Below are 12,570 nucleotides of genomic sequence, written 5' to 3' on the forward strand. Positions count from 1 at the left end.
CTTGATGCAAACACACAAGTGATAGAAGCAGTGAATTCTTTGGTGGACAAGACCCCCTTGACAGAACACTAAATCGCAGCCGGCATCTGCTAATAATGTAGAAAATCTAAGGCGATTTTTGCATCAATGACCAATGGAATTCTACTCAGAAATAGGACTCACTCAGGCCTGAAACAGTCATGACCAGCCCTAGAGTTGTCTGTGCCTTCCAGTACCAGCAGGGTTGGCCGGAAGCACTCTTTCCACAGCAAAGAACCTAAGTAGTACTGCCGCCAGGTAGGCGCAGATTCCACCACCGGATTCCCCAATTGTCAGCCGCCTCCAGGAGGAGGAAACTACAATTCCCGTCAGACAACGCTAGCGGAGGTGGGTGGGCTCTCGCCGCGCGTGGGCGGCTCTGACCAATAACGACTGTCGTTACAGCGAACAGTTTGGCCGCGTTTGTAAAAGGCCGTGGCAGGCGAAGAGAGAGGAGGTGAGGGCGGTCATCAGCTGGGGGCCTGGGACGGCGGGGTGGGGGGCGCAGGGCAGGTAAGGGGGCTGTGTTGACAGAAGGCGGGGGCGGCAATGGGACAAGGGCGTAGAGCTGGGAATCCCGGCGGATAGCGTTTCCCAAGAGCAGGGTGCCAGGCAGGTGATGCTTCTGCTTGGGCCTACTTAGGACCGGAAGTGAGCGGTCGCTCGGGGAGGATGCCGGGAAGCAGGTCCCCGGGGGGGGTGCGTCCGGGGGCTGGCCGCATCCCGGAAGCCAGGTGGGAGGTGCGGGTCCCGCAGGCCGGATGACAGGGGTCTTGTCTGCGTGGCCCCGGAGGCCTTTCTCCACTATTCCGAGGCAGTGCGGGGCAATGGAAGCACCCTGGACCTGGAGTTGAGAGTCCTGGCTTCTAGTGCTGCCCCTTCCTCTCACTTGTGGTATGACGGAATCCAGCAGATTCCAAACTCACGTTAGATTATCTAGAGGCCGGCTGAGGGACATTAATCAAATCACTACTTTCACTGAGCCAGTTTCTACATCTTTAAGATAAAATGACACCTACTTCACAGGATCGTGGTGAGCATACATGAGTAAATGCATGGGAAAAGCTTACCTGTACTCAGTAAACGTTAGCAAGTTTATGTTTTATTTATGGTGATCGTTCTCTTCACTTACTGTGCTTCACAAGCCTTAAACAGCATTCACCAAACTGTATATAGCTCTACAGCCGAATAGTACGGGGCTGAAAACCCAGCACTACAGGGAGTGTTCGTGGGGTAGCTCTTCCAGCACCAGTCCGTTTACACCATCTGAGGAGGCTGTTGAGTAAACTTGCCAGGGAGAGGAGACGCTTTCCTAGGCAGGATTCAAATACAGGTTCTTTATGAAACTGCACTCCTTCTTGGGTGGGACCCAACCAAAACTCAGACCAGGACTCCAACCCCCCTGCACCTCACATTGGGAATTGAACCCACAATCCCTGACTTAGGAGGGAACTCGAACCTACTGTCTTTTAGTTGAAACTGCTCACCTGGTGTCAGGACTTACTGAAGCTCAGAGAATTCAGCGTGAGGCAAAGTGGCAGGTGAAGAGTGAGTTTATTAGCCTAGGAGGCTTGTGAGAGATACGAGCTGGACAGCAGGGGAGCACAGCCCTGAGAACAAAGAGGGCTATATTTTTATAATCAAAGAAAAAGTGGGGAGGGGAGAACACCATCTTCTTCCTCAGTCTTGGGCAGACGTCAAGGCTTACATCATCGGTTCCTCCTTTGACCCTATCTGGTCTAACCCGGACTGCCTTGGCACTATTTAAATCTTATGTATATTAGCAAAAGGGTGGTAAATTATACTAAGATATGGTAATTCATCTCAAGTTTTTGTATAATGTCCCCTCTCACCTAGTTTCTTTCCCCTTTCATCTATATTCCTGTCTTGGCTACATGCAGAAATGCTACTCTTCAAGGATCATTAACTCCCTGACTTCATGTAACAAGATTCAGACCCCATATCTATTGTCTTGTGTTGTAACTACCAGGATTTGTGGCTTGAGTGTGTCTGGTGCTTGGATGCACCTGGTCTTCCTTCAAGATAGTGTGGATTGTTGCTAGGTTACTGGATTCTTTTCTTGAGTGGTCATTAGCTTACATCAGTCTCCCAAACTCCCTTAAAATTCCCTTTCTCTCTTTAATTCCCTAGTGGGATTTCTAAACTAACTAATCCTACTCTATCCCTATCATTTACAAATTGTGTTACTTGTTTATATATGCTTTCAATATAGAATCTGTAATAAGTGATACTAGTACAAGTTTAAAATTCAAATCTTATGGAACAGTGAAATGTATATCTCCTTCCCACTTTCTATTTCTCAAGTCCCCAGTCACTTCTTCTGAGGCAACATATTCTGTATGTGTCTTTTTTCTTTTTTAAACTAAGAGTATCACATTATACACCAAGTATTATACCTTTTTTTACTCCACAGTATATCTTGATATTTGTTCCTTATCAATACATATAAATCGGATTCGTTTTAGGGGCTCTATAGTAGCATATTGTATGGTTACACCATGATTTATTTAGTTAGTTCTTAGGCCGCTTCTGTTCTTGTGCAGTTATGCAGCCTTGCATGGAGTACCCCTGTACATATTTTGTGTTCATGTGAGACTAGAACTCATGAAATCTTAAAAGTGGAATTGCTAAGTCAAAGTGTGTTTTAAGTTTATTTTATTTACATCCCTTTAAAGACGATATTGCAGTTTACACGCCCACAATAATGTACAGTGCCTATTTCTCCACATCCTCATGTGATAACATTTATCTTTTATGTCAGTTTGCTGAAGTCTTGTTTTCATTTGCCTCTTGCTTATTGTAAGGTTGAATTTTGGACGTTTAAAATCATTTTTCGGGAATTCCCTGGGAGTCCAGTGGTTAGGACTCCGTTCTTCCATTGCTGGGGGCCTGAGTTCGATCCCTGGTTGGGGAAATAAGATCTCACAAGCCACACCGCCAAAAAAATCATTTTTTTTTCTTTTTCATAAGCTGTCTTTTTATGCCCTTTGCTCATTTTTTCTACTGGGTTTGCTTCTTTTTTCTTATTGTAAAAATTCTTATTTTAGGAAATTAACCCTTTGTTATTTGTATTCCAAATATTTTCCCTTTATTTTTAATGACAGATTTACTGAAACATAAATCACATAACATAAAATTCACCCTTTTAAAATGTTACAATTCAGCGATTTTTAGTATATTCACAGAGTCGTGCAACCTTTCATTACCCCAGAAAAAAACATCACACTCAATGGCGGTCACTCCCAGTCCCGCCTTTCAACCCTAGCAACCACTCCTCTTTCTGTCTCTGTGCATTTGCTTATCCTAGATGTTCCATTTAAATGGAATGTAAGGCTTTTTGTCTGGCTTCTTTCACTTAGCCTGATATATCAAGGCTCATTCATCCATGCTGTAGCATGTATCAGAACTTCATTCCCTTTTATGGCCAAATACTATTTCATTGTATGGATATATCATATTTTGTTTACCCATTCATCAGTTGTTGGACATTTGGACTGATTCTACTTTCTGACTTTTATGAATACTACTACAGTGAACACCAGTACAAATTTTTGTATGTTTTCAATTCCATTGGGCAAATATAAATCTAGATAGATATAGATAAAGATTCTCTTGGGAGTCATATGGTAACTCTGACATTTTGAAGAACGATCTATTTTCCAAAGTGGCTGCACCATTTTGTAATACCATCAACAATGTATGATGGTTCCAGTTTTTCTATACCCTTGTTATTGTCTATCTTTTTTTAGTCATCTTAGGGGCTGTGAAGTGGCATCTCACTGACATTTTGATTTGCATTTCCTTAGTGACGTGATATTGAATATCTTCTCATGTGTTTATTGGCTATCTGTATATCTTCTTTGGAGACGTATCCATTCAGATCATTGACCCATTTTTTTTTTGAATTTTATTTTATTTTTTTATACAGCAGGTTCTTGTTAGTTACCCATTTTATACATATTAGTGTATACATGAAAATCCCAGTCGCCCAATTCATCACACCACCACCACCACCCCCGCCACTTTCCCCCCTTGGTGTCCATACGTTTGTTCTCTGCATCTGTGTCTCTATTTCTGTCCTGCAAACCGGTTCATCTCTACCATTTTTGTAGGTTCCACATATATGCGTTAATATACAATATTTGCTTTTCTCTTTCTGACTTACTTCACTCTGTATGACTGTCTCTAGATCCACCCGCGTCTCTACAAATAACCCAATTTCATTCCTTTTTAAGGGTGAGTAATATTCCATTGTATATATGTACCACATCTTCTTTATCCATTCATCTGTCATTGGGCATTTAGGTTGCTTCCATGACCTGGCTATTGTAAATAATGCTGCAATGAACACTGGAGTGCATGTGTCTTTTTGAATTATGGTTTTCTCTGGGTATATGCCCGGTAGTGAGACTGCTGGGTCATATGGTAATTCTATTTTTAGTTTTTTAAGGAACCTCCATATTGTTCTCCATAGTGGCTGTATCAATTTACATTCCCACCAGCACTGCAAGAGGGTTCCCTCTTCTCCACACCCTCTCCAACATTTGTTTGTAGATTTTCTGATGATGGCCGTTCTAACTGGTGTGAGATAATACCTCATTGCAGTTTTGATTTGCATTTCTCTAATAATTAGTGATGTTGAGCAGCTTTTCATGTGCTTCTTGGCCATTTGTATGTCTTCTTTGGAGAAATGTCTATTTAGGTCTTCTGCCCATTTTTTGATTGGGTTGTTTGTTTTTTTAATATTGAGCTGCATGAGCTGTTTATATATTTTGGAGATTAATCCTTTGTCAGTTGCTTCGTTTGCAAATATTTTCTCCCATTCTGAGGGTTGTCTTTTCATCTTGTTTGTAGTTTCCTTTGCTTTGCAAAAGCTTTTAATTTTCATTAGGCCCCATTTGTTTATTTTTGTTTTTATTTCCATTACTCTAGGAGGTGGATGAAAAAAGATCTTGCTGTGATTTATGTCAAAGAGTGTTCTTCCTATGCTTTCCTCTTTTTTTTTATAGTGTCCAGTTTTACATTTAGGTCTCTAATCCATTTTGAATTTACTTGTGTGTATGGTGTTAGGGAGTGTTCTAATTTCATTCTTTAACATGTAGCTGTCCAGTTTTCCCAGCACCACTTATTGAAGAGGCTGTCTTTTCTCCATTGTATATCCTTGCCTCTTTTGTTATAGAATAGTTGACCATCGGTGCATGGGTTTATCTCTGGGCTTTTTATCCTGTTCCATTGATCTACATTTCTTTTTTTTGTGCCAGTACCATGTTGTCTTTTTTTTAAAATTTATTCATTTGTTTATTTAGTTTTGACTGTGTTGAATCTTCATTACTGCGCACCAGCTTTCTCTAGTAGTGGCGAGCGGGGACTACTCTTTCTCATTGTGGTGGCTTCTCTTGTTGTGGAGCACAGGCTCTAGAGCACAGGCTCAGTAGTTGTGGCTCACGGGCTTAGTTGCTCCGAGGCATCTGGGATCTTCCCGGACCAGGGCTCAAAGCTGTGTCCCCTGCATTGGCAGGGGGATTCTTAACCACTGTGCCACCAGGGAAGTCCATATTGTCTTGATTACTGTAGCTTTGTAGTATAGTCTAAAGTCAGGGAGTCTGATTCTTCCAGCTCCATTTTTTTTCCCTCAAGACTGCTTTGACTATTTGGGGTCTTTTGTGTCTCCATATAAATTTTAAGATTTTTTTAAGACACAGACCTGCTAGAGAATGGACTTGAGGATATGGGGAGGGGGAAGGGTAAGCTGGGACAAAGTGAGAGAATAGCATGGACATACATATATTACCAAACGTAAAATAAATAGCTAGTGGGAAGCAGCCGCATAGCACAGACAGATCAGCTCAGTGCTTTGTGACGACCTAGAGGGGTGGGATAGGGAGGGTGGGAGGGAGGGAGACACAAGAGGGAAAAGATATGGGGACATATGTATATGTATAGCTGATTCACTTTGTTATAAAGCAGAAACTAACACACCACTGTAAAGCAATTATACTCCAATAAAGATGTTAAAAAAAAGATATTTTATTCTAGTTCTGTAAATAAAACACCATTGGTAATTTGATGGGGATTGCATTGAATCTGTAGATTGATTTGGGTAGTATAGTCATTTTCACAATATTGATTCTTCCAATCCAAGAACATGGTATATCTCTCCACCTGTTTGTATCATCTTTAATTTCTTTCATCAGTGTCTTATACTTTCCTGCATACAGGTCTTTTGTCTCCCTAGGTAGGTTTATTCCTAGGTATTTTATTCTTTTTGTTGCAATGGTAAATGGGAGTGTTTCCTTAATTTCTCTTTCAGATTTTTCATCATTAGTGTATAGGAATGCAAGAAATTTCTGTGCATTACTTTTGTATCCTGCAACTTTACCACATTCATTGATTAGCTCTAGTAGTTTTCTGGTGGCATCTTTAGGATTCTCTATGTATAGTATCGTGTCATCTGCAAACAGTGACAGTTTTACTTCTTCTTTTCCAATTTGTATTCCTTTTATTTCTTTTTTTCTCTGATTGCTGTGGCTAGGACTTCCAAAACTGTGTTGAATAACAGTGATGAGAGTGGACATCCTTGTCTTTTTCCTCATCTTAGAGGAAATGGTTTCAGTTTTTCACCATTGAGAATGATGTTTGCTGTGGTTTGTCATATCTGGCCTTTATAATGTAGAGGTAGGTTCCCTCTATGCCCACTTTCTGGAGAGATTTTATCATAAACGGGTGTTGAATTTTGTCAAAAGCTTTTTCTGCATCTATTGAGATGATCATATGGTTTTTATTCTTCAGTTTGTTAATATGGTGTATCACATTGATTGATTTGCATATATTGAAGAATCCTTGAATCCCTGGGGTAAATCCCCCTTGGTTGTGGTGTATGATCCGTTTAATGTGCTGTTGGATTCTGTTTGCTAGTATTTTGTTGAGGATTTTTGCATCTATATTCATCAGTGATATTGGTCTGTAATTTTCTTTTTTTGTAGTATCTTTGTCTGGTTTTGGTATCAGGGTGATGGTGGCCTCACAGAATGAGTCTGGGAGTGTTCCTTCCTCTGCAGTTTTTTGGAAGAGTTTGAGAAGGATGGGTGTTAGTTCTTCTCTAAATGTTTGTTAAAATTCACCTGCGAAGGCATCTTGTCCTGGACTTTTGTTTGTTGGAATATTTTTAATCACAGTTTCAATTTCATTACTTGTGACTGGTCTGTTCATATTTTCTATTTCTTCCTGGTTCAGTCTTGGAAGATTTTGCCTTTCTAAGAATTTGTCCATTTCTTCCAGGTTGTCCATTTTATTGGCATAGAGTTGCTTGTAGTAGTCTCTTAGGATGCTTTATATTTCTGCAGTGTCTGTTGTAACTTTTCTTTTTTTCGTTTCTAATTTTATTGATTTGAGTCCTCTTCCTCTTTTTCTTGATGAGTCTGGTTAATGGTTTATCAATTTTGTTTATCTTCTCAAAAAACCAACTTTTAGTTTTATTGATCCTTCCTATTGTTTTCTTTGTTTCTGTTTCATTTATTTCTGCTCTAATCATTATGATTTCTTTCCTTCCACTAACTTTGGGTTTTGTTTGTTCTTCTTTCTCTAGTTCCTTTAGGTGTAAGGTTAGATTGTTTATTTGAGATTTTTCTTGTTTCTTGAGGTAGGCTTGTATTGCTATAAACTTCACACTTAGAACTGCTTTTGCTGCATCCCATAGGTTTTGGATCTTTGTTTTTTCATTGTAATTTGTCTCTAGGTATTTTTTAATTTCCTCTTTGTTTTCTTCAGTGATCTCTTGGTTATTTAGAATGTACTGTTTAGCCTACATGTATTTATGTTTTTAATGTTTTTCTCCCTGTAATTGATTTCTAATCTCATAGCGTTGTGGTGAGAAAAGATGCTTGATATGATTTCAATTTTCTTAAATTTACTGAGGCTTGATTTGTGGCCCAAGATGTGATCTATCCTGGAGAATGTTCTGTGCGCGCTTGAGAAGAAATTGTAATCTGCTGGTTTTGGATGGAATGTCCTATAGATATCAATTAAATCTATCTGGTTTATTGTGTCATTTAAAGATTGTGTTTCCTTATTAATTTTCTGTTTGGATGATCTGTCCATTGGTGTAAGTGAGCTGTTAAAGTCCCCCACTATTATTATAGTTTCTGCTGAGAGATAAGCTGTTAACCTTATGGGAGTTCCCTTGTATGTTATTTGTTGTTTTTCCCTTGTTGCTTTCAATCATTTTTCTTTTTCTTTAATTTTTTTCAGTTTGATTAGTATGTGTCTTGGTGTGTTTCTCCTTGGATTTATCCTGCCTGGTACTCTCTGCACTTCCTGGACTTGGGTGGCTATTTCCTTTCCCATGTTAGGGAAGTTTTCGACTATAATCTCTTCAAATATTTTCTCGGGTCCTTTCTCTCTCTCTTCTCCTTCTGGGACCCCTATAATGCGAATGTTGTTGCGTTTAATGTTGTCCCAGAGATCTCTTAGGCTGTCTTCATTTCTTCTCGTTCTTTTTTCTTTATTCTGTTCCGTGGCAGTGAATTCCACCATTCTGTCTTCCAGGTCACTTATCCGTTCTGCCTCAGTTATTCTGCTATTGATTCCTTCTAGTGTATTTTTCATTCCAGTTATTGTATTTTTCATCTCTGTTTGTTCTTTAATTCTTCTGGTGTCTGTTCTTTAATTCTTCTAGGTCTTTGTTAAACATTTCTTGCATCTTCTCGATTTTTGCGTCCATTCTTTTTCCGAGGTCCTGGATCATCTTCACTATCATTCTGAATTCTTTTTCTGGAAGGTTGCCTATCTCCACTTCAATTAGTTGTTTTTCTGGGGTTTTATCTTGTTCCTTCATCTGGTACATAGCTCTGCCTTTTCATCTTGTCTGTCTTTCTGTGAATGTGGGTTTTGTTCCACAGGCGGCAGGATTGTAGTTCTTCTTGCTTCTACTGTCTGCCCTCTGTTGGATGAAGCTAAGAGGCTTGTGCAAGTTTCCTAATGGGAGGGACTGGTGGTGGTAGAGCTGGGTGTTGCTCTGGTGGACAGAGCTCAGTAAAACTTTAATCTGCTTGTCTGCTAATAGGTGGGGCTGGGTTCCCTCCCTGTTGGTTGGTTTGGCCTGACGCGACCCAACACTGGAGCCTACCCGGGCTCCTTGGTGGGGCTAATGGCGGACTCTGGGAGGGCTCACGCCAAGGAGTACTTCCCAGAACTTCTACTGCCAGTGTCCTTGTCCTCACGGTGAGCCACAGCCACCTCCCGCCTCAGCAGGAGACCCTCCAACACTAGTGGGTAGGTCTGGTTCAGTCTCTTATGGGGTCACTGTTCCTTCCCCTGGGTCCTGATGCTCACACTACTTTGTGTGTGCCCTCCAAGAGTGGAGTTTCTGTTTCCTGCAGTCCTGTCAAAATCCTGCAATTGAATCCCATTAGCCTTCAAAGTCTGATCCTCTAGGAATTCTTCCTCCCATTGCCAGACCCCCTGGTTGGGAACCCTGATGTGGGGCTGAGAACCTCCACTCCAGTGGGTGGCCTTCTGTGGTATAAGTGTTCTCCAGTTTGTGAGTCACCCACCCAGCGGTTACGGGATTTGATTTTATTGTGATTGGACTCCTCCTACTGTCTCACTGAGGCTTCTCCTTTGTCTTTGGATGTGGGGTATCTTTTTTGGTGAGTTCCAGTGTCTTCCTTTCGATGATTGTTCAGCAGTTAGTTGTGAATCTGGTGTTCTCGCAAGGGGGAGTCTCATTGGCCCATTTTTAAATTGGGTTGTTTGTCTTTTTATTGTTATCTTATAAGTCCCTTATCATATATATGACTTGCAAATATTTTCTCCCATTCTGTAGGTTATCTTTTCAGTTACTTGTTTTTTTTAATTTAGTTTATTTTTTGGTTGCATTAGGTCTTCATTACTGCGTGCGGACTTTCTCTAGTTGTGGTGAGCGGGGGCTACTCTTTGTTGCAATGCACAGGATTCTCATTGCGGAGGCTTCTCTTGTTTCGGAGCATAGGCTCTAGGCACGCAGGCTCCAGTAGTTGCGGCATGTGGGCCCTAGAGTATGCGGGCTTCAGTAGTTGTGGTGCTTGTGCTCAGTAGTTGCGGCTTACAGGATTAGTTGCTCCACGGCATGTGGGATCTTCCCAGACCAGGGATCAAACCCATGTCCCCTGCATTGGCAGGCAGATTCTTAACCACGGTGCCACCAGGGAAGTCCCTATCTTTTCACTTTCTTGATGTGTCCTTTGAAGCACAAATGTTTTTAATTTTGATGAAGACCTATTTTTTTTCTTTTGTCACTTATGCTTTTGGTGATATGTCTAAGAAACCATTGCCTAATCCAAGGTCTCGAGGTTTATTTATTTATTTATTTAAAAAAAGTTTTTTTTTAATTTGTTTATACATTTTGGCTGCGCTGGGTGTCAGGTGCGTCATGCGGGGTCTTCACTGTGGCATGCGGGATCCTTTAGTTGCGGCACTGTTTTTAGTTGTGGCATGCAAACTCCCAGTTGTGGCATGCGTGCAGGATCTAGTTCCCCAACCAGGGATTGAACTCGGGCCCCCCACATTGGGAGCGTGGAGTCCTCCCCCCGGATCACCAAGGAAGTCCCAGTCATGAAGATTTATGCCTGTGTTTCTTCCTAAGAGTTTTAGCTCTTACATTGATGTCTATGATCCACTTTGTTAATTTTTATATACAGTGTGAGGCAGGGGTCCAACTTCATTTTTTTGCAGGTGGCTATTCAGTTGTTCCAGCACCATTTGTTGACAGGACTGTTATTTTCCCATTAAATGATCTTGGTGTCCTTGTTGAACATCAATTGACCATAAATGTGAGGGTTCACTTTTGAATGCTCAGTTCTCTTTCACTGATTTGTATATCTGTATGTCTAAGTCACATTGTCTTTTTTTCCTCCAGCTTTTTTGAGATGTAATTGACATATAACATTGTGTAAAGTTTAAAGTGTGATATGCTTATATTGCAAAATGATTACCACCATAGCATTAACTAACACCTCCATCACATCACATAATTACCATTTCTTGTTTGTGGTAAGAACATGTAAGATCTACTCTTAGCAACTTTCAAGTATAAATGCAGTATTGCTAACTATAATAACTATGCTATATATTAGATCCCCAGAACTTATTCATCTTATAACTAGAAGAGTTTGTACCCTTTCACTAACATCTCCCCATTTCTCCAATCCCCTAGTCCCCTGGCAACTACCATTCTATTCTGCTTCTATGAGTTTGGCTTTTTTAGGTCCTACATATAAGTGATGTAATACAGTATTTGTCCTTCTCTGTCCACATTGTCTTAATTTGCTTTGTAGTAAATTTTGAAATCAGGAAGTGTAACTCCTTCTACTTTGTTCTTTCTCAAGATTGTTCTGGCTCTTCCAGGTCCCTTGCATTTCCCTATGAATTTTAGAATCATCTTGTCAATTTCTGCAAAAAAAAGGTATCTGGGATTTTGATAGGGATACATTACGTTGTACCTGTAGATCAATTTGAGGAATAGTGCCTCTTAACAATATCAGGTCTTCTGGTTCATGAACATGAAGAGATGTCTTTCCATTTTTTAGGAGGTCTTTAATTTCTTTCAATTATGGTTTGTAGTTTTCATCATACAAGTCTTGCACTGCTTTTGTTGCTTAGTTTGTTTTCATCTTCGAACTTAGTTTAAGGTACTTTTTTCCATGCAGAAAAGTTTCATTTTTATGCAATCAAATATAATGAGTCATAATTTTTAAATGGGCCAAATATTTGAATAGTTATTTCCCCAGAGAGATAGACATATGGCTAAGTAAGCACGTGAAATTTTGCCAACATCATTATTCATTAGGGAAATGCAATAAAAACCAAGTGAGATACCACTTCACACCCACTATAGGCAAATGGCTATAACCAAGGAGACAGTAACACGTGTTGGCCAGGAAATGGAGAAAGGAACCCTCATGTGTTGCTGGTGTAAATGCATAATGGCACAGTCACTTTGGAAAACAGCTTGGCGGTTTCTTAAAATCTTGTACGTAAACTTACCCTACCACCCAGTAATTCTAATTCTAGGTATCTACCCAAGAGAAATGAAGACATTTGTCTACACAAAGACTTGCATGTTAATGTTCTCAACAGTGTTCATGATAGCCCTGAAGTGGAAACAATCCAAGTATCTATAAGGTGGTAAATGGATAAACAAAATGATATAACCCTACAGTGGAATACTGTTCTGTTTACTCTTGAAAAGTGAGGATTTTGGGGGGCATGTAGGGATAGTTGTAGTGACAATAGTGGGGCATAAAAGGGTCTTTAGCTTTTTAGTTTGCTTTTGCACTGTTATTTTGTAAGATGACTTGTCTTTTAACATTTTTTTCAATTTGCATTTTTGAAAAGATCATAGATTTACATGATTTTTTTTGTTGTTTTTTTTACAAATATTTATTTTAATGAAGCTGGTACAGACAATGTCCATTTAAAACCCATATCCTAGGCCAAAAAGCATAAATAAAGTCAAAAAGAGCAGCGCTCTGCTGTATACACTTCTGCATGAAT

At 40.1% G+C, this 12,570-nt stretch overlaps 1 protein-coding gene across 4 annotated transcripts in view; it reads left to right on the plus strand.

Annotated features, from left to right (window-relative positions):
- Positions 1–423: 423 nt before the first annotated feature.
- Positions 424–12,570, plus strand: part of CUNH2orf42 (chromosome unknown C2orf42 homolog) — a 40,181-nt gene continuing 28,034 nt past the window's right edge. For all 4 annotated transcript variants that reach the window (XM_024756430.1, XM_024756429.1, XM_024756427.1 and 1 more), the window contains exon 1: positions 424–475. The gene's annotated coding sequence lies outside the window, so the exon portion shown is untranslated. The remainder of the gene's footprint in view (positions 476–12,570) is intronic.

Source organism: Neophocaena asiaeorientalis, unplaced genomic scaffold (assembly GCF_003031525.2).
Source record: "Neophocaena asiaeorientalis asiaeorientalis breed wild unplaced genomic scaffold, Neophocaena_asiaeorientalis_V1.1 scaffold303, whole genome shotgun sequence".
In the NCBI taxonomy this organism is placed as follows: domain Eukaryota; kingdom Metazoa; phylum Chordata; class Mammalia; order Artiodactyla; family Phocoenidae; genus Neophocaena; species Neophocaena asiaeorientalis.